The following is a 26,876-nucleotide window of genomic DNA, read 5'->3' on the forward strand; positions in this document are numbered from 1 at the left end:
AAGGTTAGTGTTTCATATCCCATTTCTGAATTCGTCTTAGTTTGGTATCTTAGAAATCAATTTTTGCATATTTTCCTTTTTTATGAAGCTCGAAAGAGTGGGGGTTACAAAAGAAGTTAACTAAATGGGAAATCGAAAGGACGCAGAAGCGGGACCAAACTAAGACTGATTGGTCTTAGTTTCCCTAAAATGTTTGGTTTCTTGAATTTATACTACACTGATTGTTTGGTTTCCTTTTTCATACAATACTGATTTATACTATAACATCATGCAAATTTAGTGGGTAACATCCTGAAAATTTGGTGTTGCACTGATTTCCTTTTTCCTTTCTGCTTGATAGTTGCTTCTTAGAGCCTTAGACTGAGTAATGTAGTGTTCTGTAATCTGTATTCCAATGTTTAACCAGTTTACAATAACCTGCAAACAAGATCTAGAGAATTGGCATTCAAAGAACAAATGTTCAATTGTCTCAGGTGCACTATCACATATTGTGCAAATTGTCTTAGATTTTCCAGCATTTGTGCAAAGTACTGATGCCTTTGAGAATGCCTTAAGCCCTCTTAGCAACAGTAATACTGACTCACTTGTTTACTATCTATGTTATGGCAGGAAGTATTGAGCATTTATTAAAAAAATATGTGTTTCATTTTAAGATTTTAAGCTAAATATGTAGTTATATGTGTTTCATTTTAAGATTTTGTTATCTCACTGTTTGATTTCTTTTAAATCAAATTTACAGTGACACAAAAACATGGCTGAAAATATCATGATTGATAAGGTGATTGGTGAAAGTGGAGCTTCTAATTCAAATTCCACATCACAATCTCAATCAGTTCAATCGAAAGCAAAAAAACAAAGAAAAAAGAGGTCTGTTGCATGGGAATATTTCGACCAAATTATTGATCCGGAAGGAAATCAAAAGGGTGTTTGTAAACATTGCAAAAGAGAATATTTTGCCGATTCAAAAGATAATGGTACGAAATCACTCCTTACACATATGGCCAAGTGTTTAAAAATGCCTTTAGATGTTGCAAAAAGTCAATCAAAACTAGGCTTTAACCCTATTCCGGGGGGTAATAAGGGTGATGTAGCCGTTGTTCCTTGGAAATTTGATCAAGAACAATGTAGGAAGGCTTTGTGTCGTATGGTGATCGTTGATGAACTTCCTTTCAGCTTTGTTGAAAAGGAAGGTTTTATGAATTTTATGAAAGTTGCACAACCTTTTTTTCGAATTCCTTCACGTAGAACTGTGACTCGAGACTGTTTTGATCTTTTCAATGATGAAAAACGTAAGTTGGTGAAGCTTTTTAAAGATCAGAGAGTTTGCCTTACCACTGATACTTGGACTTCCTTACAACGAATAAATTATATGTGTATTACTGTTCATTGGATTGATAGTGAATGGAAAATGCATAAAAGAATTGTCAACTTTTGTCCAATTTCTAGTCATAGGGGGGAAGATATGGCAAATAGTATTGTTAATTGTTTGAAAGAGTGGGGGTTACAAAAGATTTTCACTGTCACAGTTGATAATGCTAGTTCAAATGATGTGACGGTGAAGGAGCTTTCTAAGAAGTTAACTAAATGGGGGACCAATTCTATGAATGGTAAGCACCTTCACGTGAGGTGTATGGCTCATATTATGAATCTTGTTGTTCAGGATGGTATAAAAGAATCAATTGTGTCTATTGAACGTATTAGGCAAGCAGTGAGATATATCAGGCAGTCTCCTGCTAGGTGGAAAAAGTTTCAGGAATGTTGTGATGAAGGAAATCTAGTTAGGAAATCTTTATGTTTGGATGTTCCTACAAGGTGGAATTCTACATACTTAATGTTGAACAGGGCTATTGAATATGAGAGTGCAATTTTAGAATATGTTGATCATGATATTGGCTTGTCACATCATCTTGAGTTTGTTGATATTGTAAATGGAAGTCCTGCAGGTACACTTTTGAGTAGTGATTGGGAGGATGTAAAGAAATTGACAAAATTTCTTGAAATCTTTTATAAGCTTACTGTAAAGGTATCTGGCTCACTTTATGTTACATCAAATCATCATTTTCTTGAAATTTGTGAAGTTGCTGTTTACTTGAAACAATTGATATTAAATGAAGATGTTTTGTTGGGTTTAATGGCAAAGAAGATGAAGGAGAAATTTGATAAGTATTGGGGTGATCCAGAAAAAATGAACAAAATGATTTTCATTTCATGTGTTTTGGATCCTCGGTACAAGTTTGATTCTGTTAGTTTTGCACTTGCGAAGATGTTCGAAGAGAAAGGGCCAATTATCGCGAAGGGAGTACATACATACATGACTTCATTGTTTGATGAGTATGTAAAGTCTTATTCAAAAGATAAAGTTTGTCGTCCCTCTTCATGTTTATCTAACTCTTCAATGGACACAATGGAAACTTCAAATGGATCTTTTGGTTCTTTCTTTGAAGAATTAAAAAGACATAAAGCTGGGATTGGAGGTTCAGATTCTAAATCAGAATTGGAAAAATATCTAACAGAAGAAGTTGAAAATGAAATAGCAGACGGTAATATATTGCTTTGGTGGAAAGTAAACTCACCTAGATTCCCCATTCTTGCTGAGATGGCTCGGGATGTATTATCTATTCCTATTTCAAGTGTTGCATCTGAATGTGCATTTAGCACTGGAGGGCGTATTCTTGATTCATTTAGGAGTTCATTGACTCCTAAATTGGTGGAAGTTCTCTTGTGCCTTCAAGATTGGCTTCGAAGTGAGCCATTACCTGTAAGTGTTGAGGAAGATTTAGATGTTCTCGAGCAACTAGAACAAGGTAGCAATATTTTAATTTGTTTGATTGTATATTATTTTTATAAATAGTTTATTTAATATTTTTGTTGTTGACTTGTTAATATATATTATCATAGATTTTGCCAATCTTGGAAACGAACCCTGCGATGATGATATGTAGAATCTTAGATAGTTGTAAGTTAAAACTTTGGCAAGTTAATTATTCAACTTATATGTTATTCAAATATTACTTGCTTAATATATTTTCTTGTTATGTTTAATAGGTGTAACCATGCCTCGACTTTGTGGTCTCAAAGCTATCTCACATGTTTGGAGTCACTATGAAAGGATTGAAGAAGGTGATGATGGATGGTGGAAAGTAAGATGTAGTTATTGTCATCTTGTTTTATGTATTATGTTTGGACTTTGGACAATTGGACTTGTTAATCCTAAGGTTGATACTACTTTGCATTGTTATTAATGTGTTTGAACTATTACTTTGGAGTTTGGACATTACTGTGTATACATCTGTTTTTGGGTTGTGAAAGTTGGGATCTTTTTATCTCATATTTTTGTTAGATTGGAATTTGAGCTGTTTGCATTTTGTATGCACAGGCAATTGAGGTACTGTCGTACTGGGTATGTTTAGCTCCCATTAATATTTCTTCTTGATATGTACAGCTTTATGTGACTGGGTATGTTTAAAATGGGAGCTGTTTGCATTTTTTGGGTATGTACTGTGACAGTATGACTGGGTATGTTTAGTTTGAGACAAAAAATGTACAACTTTGTGTGCTGAAATTATTTAGCGAGAAGTTTAACTTTAAACTGAAATTATTGTGAGAAATGTTGGTTTTATGTGCAGCTTTGTGTGCAGTTTTCTGTTATGTACTGTGACTGCCACAAGATATTCATATTAGCGTTCAGTAAACTTTGTACAAAATTTACTTTGTACAAATATTAGCGTTCAACACTCTTAATTTTAGGTAATATTCAGCGTTCAACAATCAGCACTCTTAGTTTTAGTTTTACCTTATCGGGTAAACCGATAACCAAACCGATAATGATCAATAACCGATTAACCGATAACCGATAACCAATATCTTATCGGTTTGGTTATCGGGTTATGATATTTGTAAACCGATAACCGATAGGCAAAACCGATAATGTTCAAAACCGAACCGAACCGACTGATGCCCACCCCTAGGCAGAGGAGGTAGGCTTTGGAGCTTGAGCCTAGGATCCACTCATGGTGGTTCATCTGGTTCTGCTTCTTCTTCTTCTTCTTCTTCTTCTTCTTCTTCTTCTTCTTCTTCTTCTTCTTCTTCTTCTTCTTCTTCTTCTTCTGGTATTAGGAGTTCTATCCCAAAGACCCCCTCTTCTAAAGGTAAAGAACTTTCTGAATCTACTCAAGAGCCTTTAGTTGAAGAAATCGTACCCAATGATTTATCTTTTGGGAATGATAGAAGATCTCTCCAAGAACAAGTTAAAAATTTAGAAAAAACTGACACCTATCCTTCTTTAATAACTGAACTTGTGATTCCCACTGTTAGGAAAGATTGTAATTGGAGAGATAATCTTCGTATAATGATTCCTGCCCCAAACCAGAGAATTTCTTCTTTCAGAATTGGATTCTCTTTCGTTTATACTTATCCCTTTACTCTGGGATTTAATCCTGCTATTGACCCAGTTATTTTTGAATTTTGTCGCTTTTTCAAAATTTGCTTAGCTCAAGTAGGTCCTCTTGTTTGGAGAGCTGTGGCTTGCTTAAGGTATTTGTCTACTAAAGCCAATGTTAATTTTACCTTTTCCCATCTTATTCACCTATACCACCCCAAATTATTCCGCCATGGAGTTTTTACCTTGACTGCAAAAAGAAAGAAGGTTTTAGTAAACCCCGAAGATGACAAGGATCGAGGGTGGTATTGTCGTTACGTTGCTGTACGTATGGTGGATTTGTTGGGTGAAACAAACATTCCCTTCCCTGAGAAGTGGAATTTTGCACGTAAGTTTTTCTTTTTCTTACCGTATCTATTTTTTAAGAATTTTGATTTCTTTGCTAATCTCGTCTCTTTTTGGCTTTTTGTAGCAACCATGGGAGATGTGGAACACGTTCCTAACTTCCGTGGTTGGGTAGATTCAATTTTGATGATTGCGCCTATAGAGGCGAGAACTTGGAAATCAATTTCTCTTTTGAATGGTTGGAAAGTGAAGACCCATGGTATGTATTTCCTTATGCTTTGCCGTATATTGAATTCTTTCTTATTTTAATTCCTTATCCTTCTTTTTATCAGGATTTGGTATCAGGGGTATGACAGCTGAGGTAGTCGTTGCCATTCGAGCGTCTTCAACCACTTCACTTGATTTGGAAAAGACTCGGGCCACACTATCAAAAAGAAAAGTTGTAGAAGAAAGTTCTGAGAATGAGGAAGAAGAGAATACCTCTTTGATAGCTAGGCCAAGAGCCAGGAGACGCGTCATTGATGGAGATGAAGTTGAAGATACTCCTGCTCGAGCCTCTATCTCCGAGCCTATTCAAATCCTTTCTGATGAGGTTACCACTCCAAAAGGATCTAATGAATCAATTCGATGTCTCTTTGTTAGTGGTTTTGAGAGTGGAGAATTTGGACCAGTTCTTGATGAAACTCCCCTCTCTTCTTCTATTCCCATTTCTTTTATTCCTTCTATTCCTTTGACAACCACGAGTATTTCTCTGCCTATTTTATCGACTCCTGTTTCCTTATCTGTTTTAGTTCCCATATCTTCTCCTACTGTCCCTGCTTTAACTCCCATAGCTCCCATTGTTTTTACCTCTTCTACTATTCCTCCTTCCATTGTTCCCCCTCCCTCTGTTCGGCATACAGAGGCGGGTTCTAGCAGCAGAGGCATGGCTATGAGAAGTGTTACTCTTGAAGTTCCTGCCAATCATAGCCTTTTGAGAAAGACCGGTGGAGCTGATGTTTGGCTCGAGCCTTTAATCGGAGATATTGAGAAGAAGAAGATGGAGAGCCACAGTTGCTTGACTATGATGAATGACATAGTTTATTCTACCTTGAAGGTACTTCTCTTTTAACTTACAAGTTTTTTTATACCTCTCTATATTCTCACATTTGATGCCTTTTCCTTGTAGGCTAATCTTATTGGTACTGAGTTAATGGGAAGAATCTCCACTATAGAGAAGAAGGATCGAGAGTCTGCGAGGGCTATCTCTGAGGCTAGGAGAATAGCCACGGAAACCCAGCTTGAGGCAGCAAACTGGAAAGAGCAGTTTGAGAATGCTCAGGGGACCATAGAGGAGTTGCAAGAAAGTAGAAATCACCTGGAGCAGCAAAAGCGTGGTTTGACTTCTGAGCTAGCAATTGCCAAGGCTTCTTCAAGCCAATTTGAAAAAGATAAGGAGCTTTTGGAGTGCTCATTTTCAAAACAATTATCAAAGGCCAGTGAAGAAATCAGAGAGCTTAAGGCACTTGTGAAGAAGAAAGAAGAATATGTAGGGGAGTTAGTGCAAAGTTTGACTCAAGCTCAGGCTGACTTAAGGATCTCCTCTGACGAGATATGTGCTTTGAAGAGTTCTCATGCCTCCCTTGAAGCTTCCCTTGTTTCCCACTTAGCTAAACACCAGATATTGAAAAACGATCTTGCTATGTGGGAAATGAAGTATGGACTTCTTGAGGAGAACTTCAACATAGAGGTAAGTTGGGCTTTTCTAAAATCTCGCCGTGATGCTTTGATGGAAGCTTCTCAAGAAAACTTTGATTTGCAATCTGAATTAGCCAAAGTCTTGGACACTATTGAAAAAAGCCAACAAGCAGTTGATACTCCTTCTCCTGTACTTGGAACTCCTGGAGCAGAAGAATTTTTAAATGAAGAAGTGGATACTGTAGCAATTGGAGTTGCAATTCCGGCTCCCGAGGATGAAAATTCTATGACACAGTCCATGGAAGCTGAAGCTCCCGTGACTCTTGCTTCTCTCGGTGATTTTAACACTCCAGGCCCAGTTGAAATCGCTCCTATTGCTGCTCCCTCAGAAGTTGTTACCGTGCCTGTGACTGCCCCTGAAAATGAGATTGCAACTTCTGATGCTCCAACCCCTTCAGTGACTAGTTGAATGTATTTCAAACTTTACTGTTTTTTTTATATTAATTGGTGGTGTTATCCCTTGGCAACTTTAATGGATCTTTTGATGAAGTCCCCAGTTATCATATTGGGGCACTTGTAAAAAACAAATATTTTGCTGACTAAGTTTGTACTTAGTCTTTTATATTAAGAAGTTTTATCGGTACTTCTGTATATTCTATTCTTGCATATTCATCTAGGACTTTATAGAATAACTTAGCATTTTTGTCCTTTGAAAATGCTTTATGATTCTTCTCATGGATTATAAACATGAGGTTTATAAAATAGGGACCTTTTATTTTATCGACACTTAATGAAGAAGACGTCTCAACTTCATAATGGTGTTATAATACGATGAAAGAAATAGGAATACACATGTTTTGTATGAAACAACTTTGACAAGTTTTATTCATGAACTTTAACAAGTTTTTTGACTATTACATGTATTAAAATACATCTATGACTTTCTCATAATAGTTTTTCTTGTAACAGATTTTTACATAATATAAAATAAACAAGGTTTTTCTTCATAACCTGTTTCAGTACATAGTCAAGACCCTATCTTTATATATTAGGAAGGATTTGAGAGGTGACTTCGTTTATGAGTTTGAGAGATGACTCTGTTGTTCTCATGGGAAAAACATTATGATAAATGTCTTGTGTTTTTCAAAATTGGGGACTTCGTGCTTAAAAAGGATCTGAGGCATGATTTCCTATTGTAATATCGTTCAATTACTTGCTTTTGTGCTGCCATTCTTATCAATGCAACTTCTCTTCTTCCTTCAAGCAAATAAAGGTTGACCCGCATCTCTTCATCATTAGATTCCTCCGATGCCCGAACGTACCGTGTGCTTGGTTCACCTATTTCAACTGGAATTAAGGCTTCCGCACCATAAACCATTGAAAATGGTGTTTCTCCAGTGCTTGTTTTTGTCGTTGTACGATAAGCCCATAATACTCCAGGTAATATCTCAGGCCAATTACCTTTTGAATCCTGTAACCTCTTCTTCAAGTTGTTGATAATGACTTTGTTTGTGGATTCCGCTTGTCCATTACCCACTGGATGGTATGGCGTAGATGTTATCCTTTTAATCTGCCAACTTTGAAGAAATTCTGTGATTTGAGCTCCTATGAATTGTGGTCCATTGTCACACACGATCTCCTTTGGTGCTCCAAAGCGGCATATTATATTTCTCCATATGAAGTCTTTAACTTCCTTTTCTCGTACCTGTTTAAATGCTCCCGCTTCTACCCATTTAGTGAAATAATCTGTGATTACAAGTAGAAACTTTACCTGACCTTTTGCTTGTGGAAGTGGACCTACGATATCCATTCCCCATTTCATAAAGGGCCACGGGGCTATAACAGGGTGTAGTAACTCAGCTGGTCTGTGCATATTATTGCCGTATCTTTGACATTTATCACATTTGGACACGAAACTGTTTGCCTCTTCTTCCATCTTAGGCCAATAATATCCTGCTCGAATCAATGTTCTTACCAGCGACCTTCCCCCTGCGTGATTTCCACAATGTCCTTCGTGCACTTCCCTCATCACATATTCTGTTTGAGAGGGTCCGAGACACCGAGCTAGTGGTCCACTGAACATCTTTCGATAAAGATTTCCTTGATAAAAACAATATCGAGCGGTTTTTTACGAAGCGCGTGAGCCTTCCCTTTGTCAATAGGCACGGTTCCGTGCTGTAAAAAAGCAATAATTTCGTTTCTCCAATCCCATGTTAAATGATTAAAATTTACCTCATTCTTATCAGGTTCGAGAATGGAATGAAATAAATGTATGACTAAAGCATTTGTGTCGTTTGCTACGTCAGCTGTAGATGCGAGATTAGCTAAAGCATCTGCCTCCACATTCTCATCTCTTGGGATCTGCATTACCTTCCAAGTTTGGAATTGCTTAATTAGTTCCCGTACCTTTTCGAGATATTCTTGCATTCGAGTTTCCCTGGCTGTATAAGTCCCCAGCACTTGATTGACCACGAGTTGAGAATCACTCTTGATTATTATTTGTGTTATGCCGAGTTCTCTTGCCAATTCCAAACCTGCAATTACATCTTCGTACTCTGCTTCATTGTTAGTTATAGAATGATATTTTATAGCTTGCCTAATAGTTTCACCCGTAGGTGGTATGAGAACTATACCCAGACCTGCTCATTTTATATTAGATGAACCATCAGTGAATAAAACCCAAGTCCCCGGGTTTGCACCATTAAAAACTTGTAATTCTTTTTTTTGCTTCTAAATGCATCCCCTGACTAAAATCAGCCACGAAATCAGCTAGTACTTGAGATTTTAAAGCGGTCCTGGGTTGATAAATGATTTCGTATTCACTTAGTTCTATAGCCCATTTTGCTAATCTTTCTGACAGTTCGTGTTTATGCAAAATATTTCGAAGCGGAAAAGCAGTAACTACAATAATGGGATGACATTGAAAATAAGGTCTTAATTTTCTAGATGCCATGATCAAAGCTAATGCTAACTTTTCTAGCTGTGGGTATCGTGTTTCAGCATCTAGTAAGGACTTACTTACATAATAAATAGGAGATTGTTTACCTTGGTCCTCACGGACTAAAATAACACTTACCGCAACTTCAGACACATCCAGATAGATGAGAAGCTTTTCTCCCACCTTTGGTTTTGCCAATAACGGTGGTTTTGACAAATAAGCTTTCAAATTTCTAAGGGCTTGTTGACAATCTTCATTCCATTCAAAATGATCTTGCTTTTTGAGTGCAGAGAAAAACTTAAAACACTTTTATGAGGATTTGGAAATAAATCTCCCCAAAGCTGCAATTCTTCCCGTTAATCTTTGAACTTCTTTTTTATTAGTAAGTATATCAGGGATTTCTTCTATTGCTTTGATCTGAGAAGGATTTACCTCAATACCACGGTTAGAAACAAGAAAATCCAAAAATTTACCTGATGAAACTCCAAATGCACATTTTTCTAGGTTGAGTTTCATATTAAATTTTCGCAAAATTTTAAATGTAACAGATAGATGAGAAATATGATCATGAGATTGCTGGGTTTTGACGAGCATATCGTCTATATATACCTCCATTGTTTTCCCTAAATGTTCTTGGAACATTTTGGTGACCAACCTTTGATAGGTTGCCCCAGCATTTTTGAGACCAAAGGGCATTACTTTATAACAGTAAGTCCCCCTGTCTGTGATGAAAGAAGTTTTTTCTTCATCACTAGGGTCCAATTTAATTTGGTTGTACCCTGAATATGCATCTAAAAAACTTAGAAGTTCATGTCCTGCAGTTGCATCAATTAATTGATCTATATGTGGTAAAGGAAAAGAATCTTTTGGACAAGCTTTATTAAGATCTGTATAATCTACACAGACTCGCCACTTACCATTTTTCTTAGGTACAACAACTGTGTTGGCTAACCAATTAGGGTACTTTACCTCGCGGATTGACCCAATTTTTAATAGCTTTTGGACCTCATCTTGAATCACCTGGTTTTTGAAAGCCCCTTGCTTTCTTTTCTTTTGCTTTATTGGTGTAAAGTGGTTCTGGGTTACATATCCCCAGCAGAGTCGCCAGAGCTGTCACACCTCCTTTTTACGCGCCCGCGGGGGCGCAGGGGAGTTTTTTCCAATTAAAGGACAATCGAAACGGGATTGGTTTAATTATTCAGAGTCGCCACTTGGGAGATTTAGGGTGTCCCAAGTCACCAATTTTAATCCCGAATCGAGGAAAAGAATGACTCTATATTATGGTCTGCGTACCAGAAATCCGGATAAGGAATTCTGTTAACCCGGGAGAAGGTGTTAGGCATTCCCGAGTTCCGTGGTTCTAGCACGGTCGCTCAACTGTTATATTCGGCTTGATTATCTGATTTTATACAAGTGTGAACTTATGTGCAAAATTTAACTTTTAACCGCTTTTATCATTTACTGTTTTTATCAAGAATTGCAACGTTGTGAAAATGTATCTCGAACCGCGTTACAATCAATGTACCCGTGGTCGTCGACACACTTTGACTCCGTTGAGATTTGGATTTGGGTCACATCAATGTGCACCCGAGTTTAAGGAAATTAAATTATTAAAGGCGCGCCTAAAGCGACTAGCGTATTTATTTTGGGTAGGACCGTGGAATTTTACTAAACGGTCCATCCCGAAGCCTAAACAATTTTTAAAGCAATATTTATTGAGGGCCCCGCAATTTGTATTTTTATTTGGCGAGGCTCACCTCGTTCTTTATTTCTAATGAATTTGCAACGTCATGGACATGCATCTCGAACCACGTCACAGTCAATGTACCCGTGATTAGAGAGGCATTTCGAATCCGTCGAGATTTGGATTTGGGTCACATAAATGTGCACCCGAGTTTAAGAAGGTAAAGTTTATTAAAGCGTATCCTAAAGAGACTAACGTGTTGTCATTTTAGGAAGGTTGTGAGATTTGCTAAACAACCCGTCCGGGAAACTAAATGCTTCAATGATTTACATTTAACAAGGGCCCCGCATCTGCGTGTTTTGTTTATTTTCATCGAGGCTCATCTCGTTCTTATTTTAAAAGGATATCCTATAGCAACTACGTTTCTTGTCGTGTTCGTCTCTATCAATTGAAAACGGTAGACAGTCCTAATTAATTACATGATTGCGAGTTTACTTATAACAGGATTTAAAATGCTTTTACAGAATAATAAAATGTGACTGCGATTATGGATAACTAGCCGAAAATTATGGGCCCAAACCTAGCTCATGCGAGATGGCCAGACTTAGGCCCCCTTTTTCGATATGGGCCTAACTGATTTGTTTCGATTTGGGCTCGGCCTTCATGAGATTGAGGCCTAGGACTGATTCTTTGTTCTGTGAAATGAGTTTATCAATTTATATGGGACAATCTGGCAAAAGGAGAAAGAATTTTAACTAAAGTGGATAGTTTTCCTATTTGGCTTACATTAGAGAATATATTACACCCTCAGACTAAGTCTAAAGGTACAACTTATTACACTGGGAATGTTTTTTTTCACCTAACAGCACACATACATGACTAGCATGCATTAACCTGCATTGATACACTAAGCATGTAGGCTACTTCTATTATCCAAACAAAAATGTAACTACTATATACTACATGACATTTAACACAACAGTCCACGTGTATATAAACAATCTGCAGGTCCTCTCTTTTGCATTTATGTTCAAACTCTCAGTTACATTAGTGGTATCGATTGTGTACCTGGTAAGGAGGACAAAGAAGAAAGGAATGATCAGCTAAGCAATATGCAGTGAATACAGCAACAGCAGATAACACCAACAACACAGCAACAACAACCAGCCACAATGATGAAGCTCACAAGTGGTCGAGCAACAAACAAGCAGTCCCAGAAACAGAATGATGAACCAACAGAAAACCAGAGTATTCAATATAACAGCACCAGCAGTTCAACAATCACAAACAGCTCGGCAAATAACCAACAACAATTAGCAAAGACAGCTTGGCTAACTTGAACTCCTAAGCAGTTTTCAGACAGTGTTTTGTTACAATATTCTGAAATTTTCTTTTTGTTTTTTTTTTTTTCTCTCCAGACTCAAAAATGTCCAGCCTAAGACCCTTAAAACTTCAGCCCCTGTTTTAGTTATCAAATGGCCTATTTATAGGCCAAATGCACCATTACAGCTGAGCTGCCCTGCCTGCCAATTGGCAGAATGCCCATACTCTTTTAAGCCCATCCTCAGCATGCTTGGTGTCAGCTCCCTTTATTCCCCACGCCTGGTTTTGTTTAATCCAGAATTATGGGCTCATTTGTTTATTCATTTTGAGCCCCCATACCCTTGTGTCTTGTTCCCCCATTGGTATTAGTTTAATCCTAAGTTAGTACCCTTTTTGTCAGCTCACTTAAACTAATTACTTCTGTTCTTTTTAAACACCCCAGAATACCCCCGTTAACCTTGATTATTACTGCCCCTGCCTATTGCAGCATTAGGGCATTTTTGCACTGATGAAAACTCGAACTCAGGACTGCCTAGACTGAACCCTTTTAGTCATTTTTATAATGCCAACAGACCATTTCAAACATTACTAGGTCATCCAGCCAGTGTCCGAGTTTAATTAGTTATGTGAAACTCCTAGCTCCTTCGATCCATTAGTTATAGAAAACTAATCGACGACATTTATCGAGTCGACTATACTAATTATAGCAGGTAATAATCAGTCGCTCATATAAACAACACGTTCGGGGACCTAAAGGGTATCAGACAACTTTTATTAAATTACTGGGCCTATATGAATTAGTTCCTTTGACGATTAATCTAACTGACGATCATGTTTATCACAGAGTGTATTCAGAACAAACAGAAGACAATCGACCAAATAAAGGGTCTTTAACAGAGATGAAAGAAATCTGGAAGAAGTAACAAAATAACAAACAAACACAAAGAGATATGCTGACAACTTATTTGGAAATAAAACAAAAGAACGGAAAACTTACCAAAATGTTTAAACCAAACAGACCCAAATCAAACTCGACTTCGAACCTTTGAGGCCGAACAAACCTTAATCAGGGTGTTCTCACATGAGAACACCTTGGTTAAGGTCTATTAGACCTCAAACCTATGTCAAAACTGGCCGGGTTCCCCAGGTGCATGTGCTTCAGAAGTCTGGATTTCCAGATCTGGATTTTTGGGAGTTGTGGGTGGATTCGGACCAAACCAAGCTTGGTTTGGTCACGAGGAAGGTCAGGAGAGTGTCTAGCATGAAGATGGGGTGGTTTGGCATAGGTCCAGGTTCGACTCAAATCTTCAAACGAAGATTCGAGACGAACGGAAGTGATTCGAGGCTTGTGGTTAGTGGATTCGTGTTCAGGATGGTCGGGTGCATCGGGGGTGTTATTTTGGTGGTCATCGGAACTGTGGTTGCCAGGCTTATGGTGGGAAACCTAGGCTGCTAGGGTTTGAGAGGAAAGGGAGCCTGGGGAAGATGGTGAATAGTGGCCGAGGGGGGGGTGTGGCTTGGGGCGTGGGGTAAGGGGGTTAGGTTTATATATGTATTGAGGGTTTAGATCCTGGCCATTGGATCAATTGAGATCAAGGGCCAGGATCTAACCATTGAGGAGGGACGACGTCGTTCGGGAGATGATAGTGGGTTATGACCGGGTAGGGGATTGGATCGGGTCATGTTGACGGGTTTAGAGGAAGGCCTGGATCCGTTGGATCAATGGGAATGAACGGCCCAGATTAACTTGCCTGAAACGACGTCGTTTCGACTTAGCAGGGGCTGTATTGGACCGTTTGATTGCCATGAATCAACGGCTCAGATTGAGGCGCTGATACGACGTCGTTTGGGACGTGTCCGGGCAGCCTGTGTTTGGACTGGATCTGTGTCCTGGTCTTGGGCCTATTTTGTTTCATTTCTTGGCCCAAACCGATTTTCCCTACTCTTTTGCTTTTGTTTTCTTTCTTATTATTTTTTCTTTTCTTTTAAACAAAATAAAAATAACAAATAATAAGGTAACGGAATTAAACAACAATGCAACATTTTAACACAATTATCACAAAAATATTTACGTAGGTTAGCTAAGAGCCTAGGGCGAACGGTGCACATATATATTTTTTGAATTTTCTTTTACTGACCGAATTATGGTTTAACCATCCTAATACATATATTTTGTATTTTGTTTGTTAATGATTAAATGCAAAAAAAAGAATGGACAGATCCACAAGTGACTAACAACACATGAAAACTCGAACAATTGTACAACGAAGCCATTTGTCACTATTTTTATTTTCTTTTGGAGCGAATGTCCGTAAAGCAAAAATCACGTGCTTACAGCTGCCCCTCTTTGCACGGAGACACGAAGGGTTTTCGCGCAAAGATAAAGCGAGCGATTTTTGCCCGTCCGAATACTCCGTGTGAAGCATTTTTGAAAAAGATTTGACCGAACCTTTGCTTCGGAGGTTTCCTACATATCCTGGGCTGAACAGGAATCAGGTCAATGTAGTTCGGGAAATTTTGGTAGCTGGGACTACCATGTGACTGTATTGCTTGCTGTTGTTGTGCGCTGTTGCATGCTGCTGTAGGATGCTACTGCTCAACCGATCTCCCTATTACATTGCTCTAAAAGGAAAAACAAGAAGTTAAGCTAGAGTATGAGGTCTCATCTATCTCCCACTTGTTCTTGTTGTCTTGCTTTCTTGTCGGCTAATGCTTTCCTCTGACGCCTGTATTTTGTGAACTTGGAGATGATGCTGATCCTTCGCTGACGTTTGAATGCCAGTTTTCGTCACTTTGCTTGACCCGCTGGGGATACGACTTTCTTCTTTAAATCTTTCAATGGTTTCCTCAGTGGTATGGCTTTTCATCAGAATTGTTATGTTGGGCATGCCATAGCGTTCCCAAACTGCTCTTTTGAGACGCGTTCCTTCTTCCCTTTGAATGTGCGCTTGCTTTTGCAGTTGTCTGCTTCTTGGTGCTGAGGATTTTATTGTTTCCCGTTTGGGGATCTCTGTCGTAACCTTCCGTCTTCAGGTGGGGTGACTGATTCCAAAATCTAGAGCTGAATGTATTCCCGCATTATACTGGTGGGCGACCTAGAACTTAAATGTATTCCCGCGTTATACTGGTGGGCGACCTAGAAAAAGTATTCCCGCATTATACTGGTGGGCGACCTAGAACTTAAAAGTATTCCCGCATTATACTGGTGGGCGACCTAGAACTTAAATGTATTCCCGCATTATACTGGTGGGCGACCTAGAACTTAAAAGTATTCCCGCATTATACTGGTGGGCGACCTAGAACTTAAAAGTATTCCCGCGTTATACTGGTGGGCGACCTAGAAAAAGTATTCCCGCATTATACTGGTGGGCGACCTAGAACTTAAAAGTATTCCCGCATTATACTGGTGGGCGACCTAGAACTTAAATGTATTCCCGCATTATACTGGTGGGCGACCTAGAACTTAAAAGTATTCCCGCATTATACTGGTGGGCGACCTAGAACTTAAAAGTATTCCCGCATTATACTGGTGGGCGACCTAGAACTTAAATGTATTCCCGCATTATACTGGTGGGCGACCTAGAACTTAAATGTATTCCCGCATTATACTGGTGGGCGACCTAGAACTTAAAAGTATTCCCGCATTATACTGGTGGGCGACCTAGAACTTAAAAGTATTCCCGCATTATACTGGTGGGCGACCTAGAACTTAAATGTATTCCCGCATTATACTGGTGGGCGACCTAGAACTTAAAAGTATTCCCGCATTATACTGGTGGGCGACCTAGAACTTAAATGTATTCCCGCATTATACTGGTGGGCGACCTAGAACTTAAATGTATTCCCGCATTATACTGGTGGGCGACCTAGAACTTAAATGTATTCCCGCATTATACTGGTGGGCGACCTAGAACTTAAAAGTATTCCCGCATTATACTGGTGGGCGACCTAGAACTTAAATGTATTCCCGCATTATACTGGTGGGCGACCTAGAACTTAAAAGTATTCCCGCATTATACTGGTGGGCGACCTAGAACTTAAAAGTATTCCCGCATTATACTGGTGGGCGACCTAGAACTTAAAAGTATTCCCGCATTATACTGGTGGGCGACCTAGAACTTAAATGTATTCCCGCATTATACTGGTGGGCGACCTAGAACTTAAATGTATTCCCGCATTATACTGGTGGGCGACCTAGAACTTAAAAGTATTCCCGCATTATACTGGTGGGCGACCTAGAACTTAAAAGTATTCCCGCATTATACTGGTGGGCGACCTAGAACTTAAATGTATTCCCGCATTATACTGGTGGGCGACCTAGAACTTAAAAGTATTCCCGCATTATACTGGTGGGCGACCTAGAACTTAAATGTATTCCCGCATTATACTGGTGGGCGACCTAGAACTTAAAAGTATTCCCGCATTATACTGGTGGGCGACCTAGAACTTAAATGTATTCCCGCATTATACTGGTGGGCGACCTAGAACTTAAAAGTATTCCCGCATTATACTGGTGGGCGACCTAGAACTTAAAAGTATTCCCGCATTATACTGGTGGGCGACCTAGAACTTAAAAGTATTCCCGCATTATACTGGTGGGCGACCTAGAACTTAAATGTATTCCAATTGTTTCCCCGTTCTTCCGAGAAAATTTTCGACAATCGGCAGAAAATTTTCTGCCCCGGTTTTTGGTAACTTCCATGGCATTGCATCTTGTTGCCGTCATCAATTCTTTGCTCTCCTGCAAAAGACAAAAGGTTTTAGTCAGTTTTAATCGTGGGGGTAGAGGGTGCCTTTCTGGCGAGCCATTTTTCTCTCTCCCCTTTTCTTGCTCTTTGTCCCCATAATTGGTTGGCAGGCAAAGTTGCCTGTTGGGGATCTCTAGCCTGCTGGGGATATGGTTTTCAATTTATCCCCTTTTCTGCTTTCTTTTAAAACACATGATGTGGGAGTCTGCTTCTAACTCCCGAAACCACTCCCTTTGGAGCTTACTTCTTCCAACATTTCCGAGCACAGTCCCTGCATCGCCTGGGGCCGGCCTTTTAAGACTGTTTGTATTACCCTGCATTGGGTGAATTTCCCTTCGGTTTCTGGTAGTAAGCTTTGAAAAATCCTTTAAAGAACACTTTTTTAGGAAAAGAAAATAAAGATATGGAAAAGAGAAAATCTTTCTGAACCAATCTTTTGTGGGAGGAGACAATCAAAAGAACTTATCTGGATGACACAACTGGTCCCCGTGATCATGACATGCACCATAGATTCCCGACCCAGTCTATTTGTATCAATTGATTTGTCCGACGGGCTGACTTGCTGGGGATGATAAATGGATGTTCATCTTGTTGCGAATGTGGTAGGTTTCGCTGCTCTATCTTGTCGCCTCATAGTGCCCTTCGAGGGGTTTTCACTAATGAGACTCTCTCTTTTCTCTCATCTCCCGGCGCCTTATGGTGCCTGTGAAGGTTTTCACCAATAAGACTCTCTCATTTCATTTCCCTCATCTTACATCGCCTCTCGGTGCCTGTGAAGGTTTTCACCGATGAGACTCTCTCATTTTATTTCTTTTCGAGGAATCGGGGTGTTGTAGATATGATCCTCTCTTCTGGAGATTCTTTTGACTATCAACTCATTCCCAGTCTTACGATCCTTTTCTTTGCTGGGGATCGGTGTATCATTCTCGGCCTTATTTGCCGGATTTGGCATCTCTCGAACATTGATCGGGAGGTCTTTTGGATGTCGATGTTGGTTTTGGTGTGGGATTGAAGGAAGGCTAAAAAAAATGAAAACAACTTGGAGGGTGATGTGCTACAACTTTTGGAATCAAACCTTTGTTGGAACTTAAAACATAACTTCTGCCCCAGTTTTCTTGCTTGGGGAATTTATTTATTTTTTACTTTTATGTTGTGCTACGTGCATTACGCACGCTGTGTCTATTATGCATACTATGCATCCTATATTTATTATGATGCATACTATGTACATTATGCATCCTATATTTATTATGATGCATACTATGTACATTATGCATCCTATATTTATTATGATGCATACTATGACCGAGCCGTGAGGCGCCTACGTATCCTCTTTGAGGAATCAGGTCAAACGTAGTTCCCACGGTTTTGTATTTCTTTATGATTTCATCTTCTTTTTCTTCTTCTTTTTCTTTTCTTTTTTTTTTTTTTTTTCATGTCCTTTCCATTAGTGATTCCAAAAGAGGGGTATGAAAGGATTACTTAAGGCTCAAAGGGGGAAGCAAGGGTTAAACAGTGTTTGGATAGAAGAAAGAATTGCCTCCGTCATCTCATTATCCATCAAATGCCAAATACAAACAAATAAACCAAAAATTGCCATAATTAAAGAAATTACGCATAATATCTCTTGACTGCATCTGAATTGATAGCCATGTCGACACATCTACCTTCGATATCTGTCAAACACAGAGCGCCGTTGGACAATACTCTGGTCACGATATAAGGCCCTTGCCAATTTGGGGCGAATTTGCCTTTTGCTTCGACCTGATGTGGGAGGATCTTCTTTAACACCTGCTGCCCTACCTCAAACTTCCTGGGGCGCACCTTCTTGTTATATGCTCTTGCCATTCTCTTCTGATACAGTTGACCATGGCACACTGCTGCCAATCTTTTCTCATCTATCAGGCTCAACTGTTCCAATCGAGCTTTTACCCATTCATCATCATCAATCCCGGCTTCAGCGACAATTCGGAGGGATGGAATTTCGACCTCCGTTGGTATCACGGCCTCAGTTCCATACACCAACAAATAAGGAGTTGTGCCTATGGAGGTCCGGACGGTAGTGCGGTACCCCAACAAAGCAAAGGGTAATTTCTCGTGCCATTGTCTGGACCCTTCCACCATTTTTCGTAGTATCTTCTTGATATTCTTATTGGCTGCTTCGACTGCTCCATTCGCCTTGGGACGATATGGGGTGGAATTGCGGTGTGTAATCTTGAATTGTTGGCACACCTCTCTCATCAGGCTGCTATTAAGATTCGCGCCGTTATCCGTAATGATCACTTTTGGGATCCCAAATCTGCAGATGATATGGGAGTGAACAAAGTCCACCACCGCCTTCTTGGTTACCGATTTGAAGGTTTTAGCCTCCACCCATTTGGTGAAGTAATCAATGGTCACTAGAATGAACCTATGACCGTTGGACGCTGCTGGCTCGATGGGCCCAATGACATCCATGCCCCATGCTACAAACGGCCAGGGTGCTGACATCGTATGTAACTCTGTTGGCGGAGAATGAATCAAATCTCCATGTATCTGGCACTTATGGCATTTCCTTACGAAAGTGATACAGTCGTGTTCCATGGTTAGCCAATAACACCCTGTTCGAAGGATCTTTCTTGCCAATACATATCCGCTCATGTGTGGCCCACAAACTCCGGCATGTACTTCCGCCATAACCGTCGTTGCCTGCCCGGCATCTATGCATCTCAACAACCCCAAATCCGGGGTTCTTTTGTACAATACTCCTCCACTGAGGAAGAAACCATTCGACAAACGCCGAAGGGCTCTTTTTTGGTCTCCAGAGGCATGTTCTGGATATATCCCCATTCTGAGATATTCCTTGATATCATGAAACCAGGGTTCGCCATCTGCTTCTTCTTCTATGGTATTGCAGTAGGCGTGCTGATCACGGACTTGGATATGCAGAGGATCAACATACATTTTGTCAGGGTGGTGCAGCATTGATGCTAAGGTGGCTAAAGCATCTGCAACCTCATTGTGAACTCTCGGGATGTGTTTGAACTTCACCGATCGAAATTGCTTGCTCAGATCATGCAAGCATTGTCGGTATGGTATGAGCTTCAGATCTCGTGTTTCCCATTCACCCTGAATTTGATGTACCAAGAGGTCCGAGTCTCCCAAGACCAAGACGTCTTGGACATCCATGTCAGCAGCCAAGCGCAGACCCAGAATGCAAGCCTCATATTCGGCCATATTGTTAGTGCAATAGAAGCGCAGTTGGGCCGTAACAGGATAATGCCGTCCTGTTTCAGAGATGAGTACTGCCCCTATTCCCACCCCTTTTGCATTTGCCGCTCCATCAAAGAAAAGCTTCCAACCCGGTTCCTCGGGTAATTCCAACTCATTTGTATGCATCACCTCTTCGTCAGGAAAATACGTTCTTAAAGGCTCGTATTTTTCGTCAACGGGATTCTCTGCCAAATGGTCTGCTAGTGCCTGGGCTTTCATGGCCGTCCTTGTTACGTAGATGATATCAAACTCTGTGAGCAGAATTTGCCACTTTGCCAACCTTCCCGTGGGCATAGGTTTCTGAAAGATATACTTCAATGGGTCCAAGCGGGATATGAGATAAGTAGTATATGAGGACAGGTAGTGCTTCAACTTCTGAGCTACCCAAGTCAGGGCGCAGCATGTTTTCTCGAGTTGAGTGTACTTGACCTCATGCACTGTGAATTTCTTGCTAAGATAGTAGATGGCCTGCTCCTTCCTTCCTGTGTCATCATGTTGCCCCAGTACACAACCAAATGAATTTTCCAAGACTGTCAGGTAAAGGATTAGGGGTTTCCCGGGCTTAGGCGGGACCAACACGGGTGGATTAGACAGATACCCTTTGATTTGGTCGAAAGCCTCTTGACACTCTGTCGTCCAACCTTCTGCAGCATCCTTTCTCAGTAGCCGAAATATGGGCTCACAAGTTGCTGTGAGTTGAGCGATGAACCTGCTGATGTAATTGAGTCTACCCAGCAAACTCATTACCTCTGTTTTGTTCCTTGGCGGTGGCAAATCTCGGATGGATTCAATTTTGGATGGGTCTAACTCAATCCCCCGTCGACTGACGATGAATCCTAGCAACTTTCCTGATGGAACCCCGAATGCGCATTTGGCCGGGTTAAGCTTGATATCATACCTCCGGAGTCTTTGGAAAAATCTCCTTAGGTCTGCCACATGGTCCTCCTGACGCCAAGATTTGATGATCACATCATCGACGTACACCTCTATTTCTTTGTGTATCATGTCATGAAACACAGCAGTCATTGCTCGCATGTACGTTGCCCCAGCGTTCTTTAAACCGAACGGCATTACCCGATAGCAGTAGGTTCCCCATGGCGTAATAAATGCTGTCTTCTCAGCATCCTCCTCATCCATTAGGATCTGATGATAACCCGCATAGCAATCCACAAAGGATCCGATCTCGCGCCCAGCGCAATTATCGATCAGGATATGAATGTTGGGTAACGGGAAATTGTCCTTGGGACTTGCTTTGTTGAGGTTGCGGTAGTCGACGCACACCCTGATTTTTCCATCCTTCTTTGGGACTGGTACCACATTGGCCAACCATTCGGGATACCGAGTGACCCGAATGACCTTCGATTGTAATTGCTTGATCACTTCTTCTTTGATCTTTACACTCATTTCTGTTTTAAATTTCCTTAGTTTTTGCTTGACCGGAGGGCATGCCGGGTCAGTGGGCAATTTGTGAACCACTAAATTGGTGCTCAATCCAGGCATATCATCATATGACCATGCAAAAACATCTTTGAATTCCCTGAGAGTTTCGATCAATTCTGCTTTGACATTTGGCTCAATGTGGATGCTAATTTTGGTCTCTTGGATGATATCAGCGTCTCCTAGGTTCACAGCCTCAGTGTCATTTAGGTTAGGCTTGGGTTTCTCTTCAAATTGGCACAGTTCTCGATTTATTTCTTCGAAGGCTTCTCCTTCGTCACATTCGGATTCATTATCACAAACGACCTCTTGCATTGTTGAGTCAGATTCAGATTGATTTATTAGACTAGGTCGAAGATCCGCTGTGCATGCCATGTCATTAGGACCAGTAAAAAGAGAACTGTTCAGAAAGAAAAAGAACAAAACCAGAAATTAAAATGGGACAAAAGAAAAGAACTTTATTAAATTTGCAGGATAAAAAGGGTTCACACTTTTACAAAACGAAAGTAAAATTGGGATTACACCCTTGAATAATCCGATCAAACAAACAAACAAACAAAACATTAATCAAAGCCTACTACCAAGACTCCCCTCGGACAGGAAGAGGAGTAACCGTCCAATTGTTGGTCTTGGCCTCAGGCCCCACAAATTGTATCTCTGCCCTGCTGGAACCCTCTCCAGCTTCCACCACACTGACATCCGCGAATAGTCTCTCAAAACTCTGATTCAGGTCTTCATTTATGCCGATCAAAGGTCCTTGAATCTTTGGGATCGCTGACCCCTTGGCACTAGCTTTAACAAAAGACCTCGAGAGTCGTGGTACTGGTTTAGGCAGAAACCAGACCCTCTTCTTCATTTTTCGCGCTTGCTTCCTGTCTGCTGGGGTTGGTTTGAACCCCAACCCGAAAGTTTCCAGATTTTTAGGAAGGGAGACAGGTTGGACTATCCCTTGAAGTTCAACTCCCAGGCCTTTTCCCGGCACAAACCCATTACCCAGCATCTCCGATACCATCATGACTGTCGCGGCAGCTACCCTAAGGTGCGGGATGATTTCTCCTTCAGAGATTTTGTTGGCCGACCCTGTATCGAGAATCTGGTAGACCCAAGGACCCTTGTCATCAGTGGTCTCTATGAAAGGCACAATGGTTCCGCCCATGGTGCATGTTGTATCCTCACCGTGCAACACGACCTCTTGTCTTTCCCACTCGAACTTCACTGCCTGATGTAGGGTGGAAGGCACCGCTTTAGCTGCATGAATCCAAGGTCGTCCTAACAGCAAATTGTAAGATACCGTGGCGTCCAATACCTGGAATTCCATGGTAAACAGGACCGGGCCAATGGTTAGTTCAAGTACAACATCCCCCACAGTGGCTGTTCCGTTTCCGTCAAACCCTCGGACACAGATGCTATTCTCCCGGATTCTTCCACGGTCAATCTTTAACTGGTCCAGGGTGGATAATGGACAAATATTGGCGCTTGAGCCGTTATCCACTAATACTCGGGTTACCACCGAGTCTTCACATTTGACAGCTAGGTATAGAGCTTTGTTGTGCTCTGTACCTTCCACCGGCAGGTCATCATCTGAGAATGTCACTCTGTTCACCTCGAAAATCTTGCTGGCAATGGTTTCCAGGTGGTTTACAGAAATCTCACTGGGTACATGGGCCTCGTTCAATATTTTTAACAGGGCTCGGCGATGTTCCTCGGAATGGAGGAGTAATGACAATAGTGAGATCTGGGCAGGTGTTTTTCTCAGCTGCTCAACCACAGAATAGTCTTGCACTTTCATCTTCCTCAGGAAGTCTTCGGCCTCTTCTTCTGACACTGGCTTCTTGGTTGCCACTGGGTTGGTTTTCCTTAACTCCATCGGAGCAAAACATCGACCTGATCGAGTCAGCCCTTGCGCTTCACAACTGACTTCTTCCACCTGTTTTCCTTGGTACGTTACCACTGCTTTTTCATATTTCCAGGGGACAGCCCTGCTGTCAAGCATTGGCAGTTGGACCACCGGCTTTATGGTTACCCGTTCTCTACATACCCCTATCAACACGACCGCCGGTGTGGGCAGGATCCCTGGTATTACCAACTTGCTTGGCTCGGGTTTGCTTGCTATGACGGACGGGTTCTTCCCCCATAATACTACCGGCTTGACACCTTCTCCCTGCGACTGTGCATTTGTTCCTCCCCTGGTTAAGACTTCTTTTGGGGCAGCTTGGATCATCATCACTGTTTGTGAGGGTTTTCTTAATTCACCTCCCTCACATACCAACTCAATCATGTGAGCTTCGTGGTGCGCTGGCAGTGGATTTTGGTTGATGTTAGGAGTCTCCGGTGTCTGGACCTCGATCTTATTGGTGTCAATAAGATCCTGTATGGCATGCCTTAACTTCCAACACTTCTCGGTATCGTGCCCGAGCATCCCTGAACAGTATTCACAACTGATTGAACGATCCAAATTCTGAGGCGGGGGATTTGGTTCCCGAGTATGGACGGGACTAACCAAACCCAATTGCCGCAGCTTGTGGAACACAGCGGTGTAGGTTTCTCCCAGTTCGGTGAAGGTTCTTTGCTTCCGCAACCTGTCATTTCTGGCATCTGGATTTCCCCGGAAACCTGCCCCTGAAGGATTTCTATATGCCCTTGGTGGAGGGTAAGTGTTTTGTGGTGGTGCATATATGTTCTGGGGAGCCGGTGCGCGCCATTGTGGGCGAACCGGAGGCTGAGTGTATACCTGGGCTTGGTGTACGGAACAATGTGGTTCTCGAGGTGGATAGAAATTTTGTGGTGGGTTGTATGGATAGTTTGACCTGTGAGGCCTGGGTTGGTTGTAGTGTGGCCTGCCAGCCCTGGACCAACTGCCTGCCTCGATCGTGGCAACCTCTTCTTTCTTTCTTCTTAGCGCACCTCCCGTGCCGCTTTGAATAGCCTGGGTCGTGGCCTTAAGTGCCGAATAGTTTAAGATCTTGTCCGACCTCAAACCTTCTTCTATCATGACCCCTATTTTGACTACCTCGTTGAAAGATTTTCCAACCGTTGTCACCAAGTGACCAAAGTAGGTTGGATCCAATGTCTGCAAAAAGTAGTCTACCATTTCTCCCTCTCTCATGGGAGGATCGACCCTAGCTGCTTGTTCTCTCCAACGGAACCCGAACTCGCGAAAACTTTCCCCGGGTTTCTTCCCAGTCCTCAATAACGTGAGACGGTCAGGGACTATCTCTAGATTGTACTGGAAATGACCTGCAAAAGCCTGTGCCAGATCATCCCACGTGTACCACCTGCTGAAATCCTGCCTGGTATACCATTCCAGCGCAGATCCGCTCAGACTTTGGCCGAAGTAAGCTATCAAAAGCTCATCCTTGCCTCCTGCCCCTCTCATTTTGCTACAGAACCCCCGCAAATGTGCCATGGGATCACCGTGCCCTTCATATAAATCAAACTTGGGCATCTTGAACCCAGCCGGGAGTTGGACATCTGGGAAAGGGCACAGATCTTTGTATGCCACGCTGACTTGATTGCCCAGCCCGTGCAAGTTTCTGAAGGATTGCTCCAGGCTTTTGAACTTTCTTAACACTTCATCCTGTTCTGGGGCCTTAACAGGCTTCTCAACCTCTGCCGGTACTTCCAAATGGGGATTGTAAACCTGTGGTTCCGGTGCGTGGAATGTAGGCTCAGGGGGATAGTACTGTGTATCGTGAGCCTGAAACAATGGCTCACTGGTCGTTCGCTGCAAAGGGGCTGATGCAGGTCCCACAAAAATGGGAATATTGGATGTTGGGAGAGGTTGGTGGGGTGGTGGAGCTTGGGAATCATGAGGGCTTCTCTCTTGATGATAGAGGGGGTTTGGGCGGCTTGTGGAAGGGCCAGAGTGAGGGTACTCCGGTACGTGTCCCAGTGTCTCAGGGCTCTTTTGCGTTTTGGCCAGGGCTAGCTGCATGGCATGCATCTCCAGTCCCATCCTCTCAATCTTTTCCATTGCCTCTTTTAGCAACTGGCTCATCGGCCTTTCTTCCTCATTACTATTCTCAGAAGTGGTCATGCTTGTTGCTACCGGTCCTTTGGATCTGGTTTGGTATGAATGTGTTGCCAGAATTCTTTAACAACTAACTGTCTGGTATCAGACAACAACAAACTTTGTTAGTGTTAGAGCTTAACAGATTTGATCATAACACATAGAGGATGCAATGCACCTAGGCAGTTGACCGTTTCTACATGCTTTGCTTCAAACCACATGCGTCATCCCGGTTTGTTCATTCGTCTCTTTTTTAGAGTATTATGCGAAACCCCGCGTTTTTATTTTATTTACATTTTCTTTTCTTTATTTAAAAAGCGGTCGAATCTTATGGGGATTGCCTACGTATCACGTCCCCGCGTGAATCAGACCAGGCGTAGTTCTGCCTTAAAGTAAAGACACATAGAAATTCTTCCGGAGTCACTTAATTTCATTATCAAAATTTGCTATTACACATTGCTTCAAACAACATAGCAACAGTACAGACTCCATGGTTCTTTGACCCTATTTGATTGAAGAAAAAATGGAAAACAACATATGGGAAAACATCAAAGCTTAACTAAAACAAGACTCGGCCGGAGGTTAATTTTCCAACTTAGGGACTCGCGAGGCATCGTTCGGCCTTTTCGCGGTTCTAGGTGCGAGATCCCTTTCGAGCTGCTCCAACTCGTGCATGGTCTGTTTGACATAACCCATCACTACTGGGAGAACGGTAACACAGGTCATGTTTTCACACCGTCGACACCTTCTGATGATGGCATGGGCAATGGCCCTGATCTTGTCTCTGGTTTTTTTCTTCTCTATGAGTAGGTGTCTTATCTGATCACTGCACGTCTTGAATACCTGTGAGTCCTGTATATGCTGATCCCTCAGCTGTCGCACTTCTTCCTTCATTTGGGCCAACAAGTCGTAACAGTATCTACTCTCCGATTGGAAATCCCCGGCCTGCTTAACTGCTTTAAACTCGAGTGTAGCCATCTCCCTCTTTATTTTGGCCACAGTCTTCTCGTGGTCACGTTTCAATTGGTTCAAACACCGGCGATGCTTATCTACTCTTGTTCCCCACCGTGCCTTGAACTCTGTCA

General features: G+C 41.6%; 1 long non-coding RNA gene across 1 annotated transcript; it reads left to right on the forward strand.

Annotated features, from left to right (window-relative positions):
• Positions 1-2,608: 2,608 nt before the first annotated feature.
• Positions 2,609-3,238, forward strand: LOC138886296 (uncharacterized). The gene is made up of 3 exons (XR_011404958.1): positions 2,609-2,804; positions 2,899-2,956; positions 3,046-3,238. It is a non-coding gene; the product is annotated as an uncharacterized lncRNA (long non-coding RNA).
• The last annotated feature ends 23,638 nt before the right edge of the window (positions 3,239-26,876 follow it).

The sequence above is a fragment of the Nicotiana sylvestris genome, chromosome 2, assembly GCF_000393655.2.
Source record: "Nicotiana sylvestris chromosome 2, ASM39365v2, whole genome shotgun sequence".
Lineage (NCBI taxonomy): Eukaryota > Viridiplantae > Streptophyta > Magnoliopsida > Solanales > Solanaceae > Nicotiana > Nicotiana sylvestris.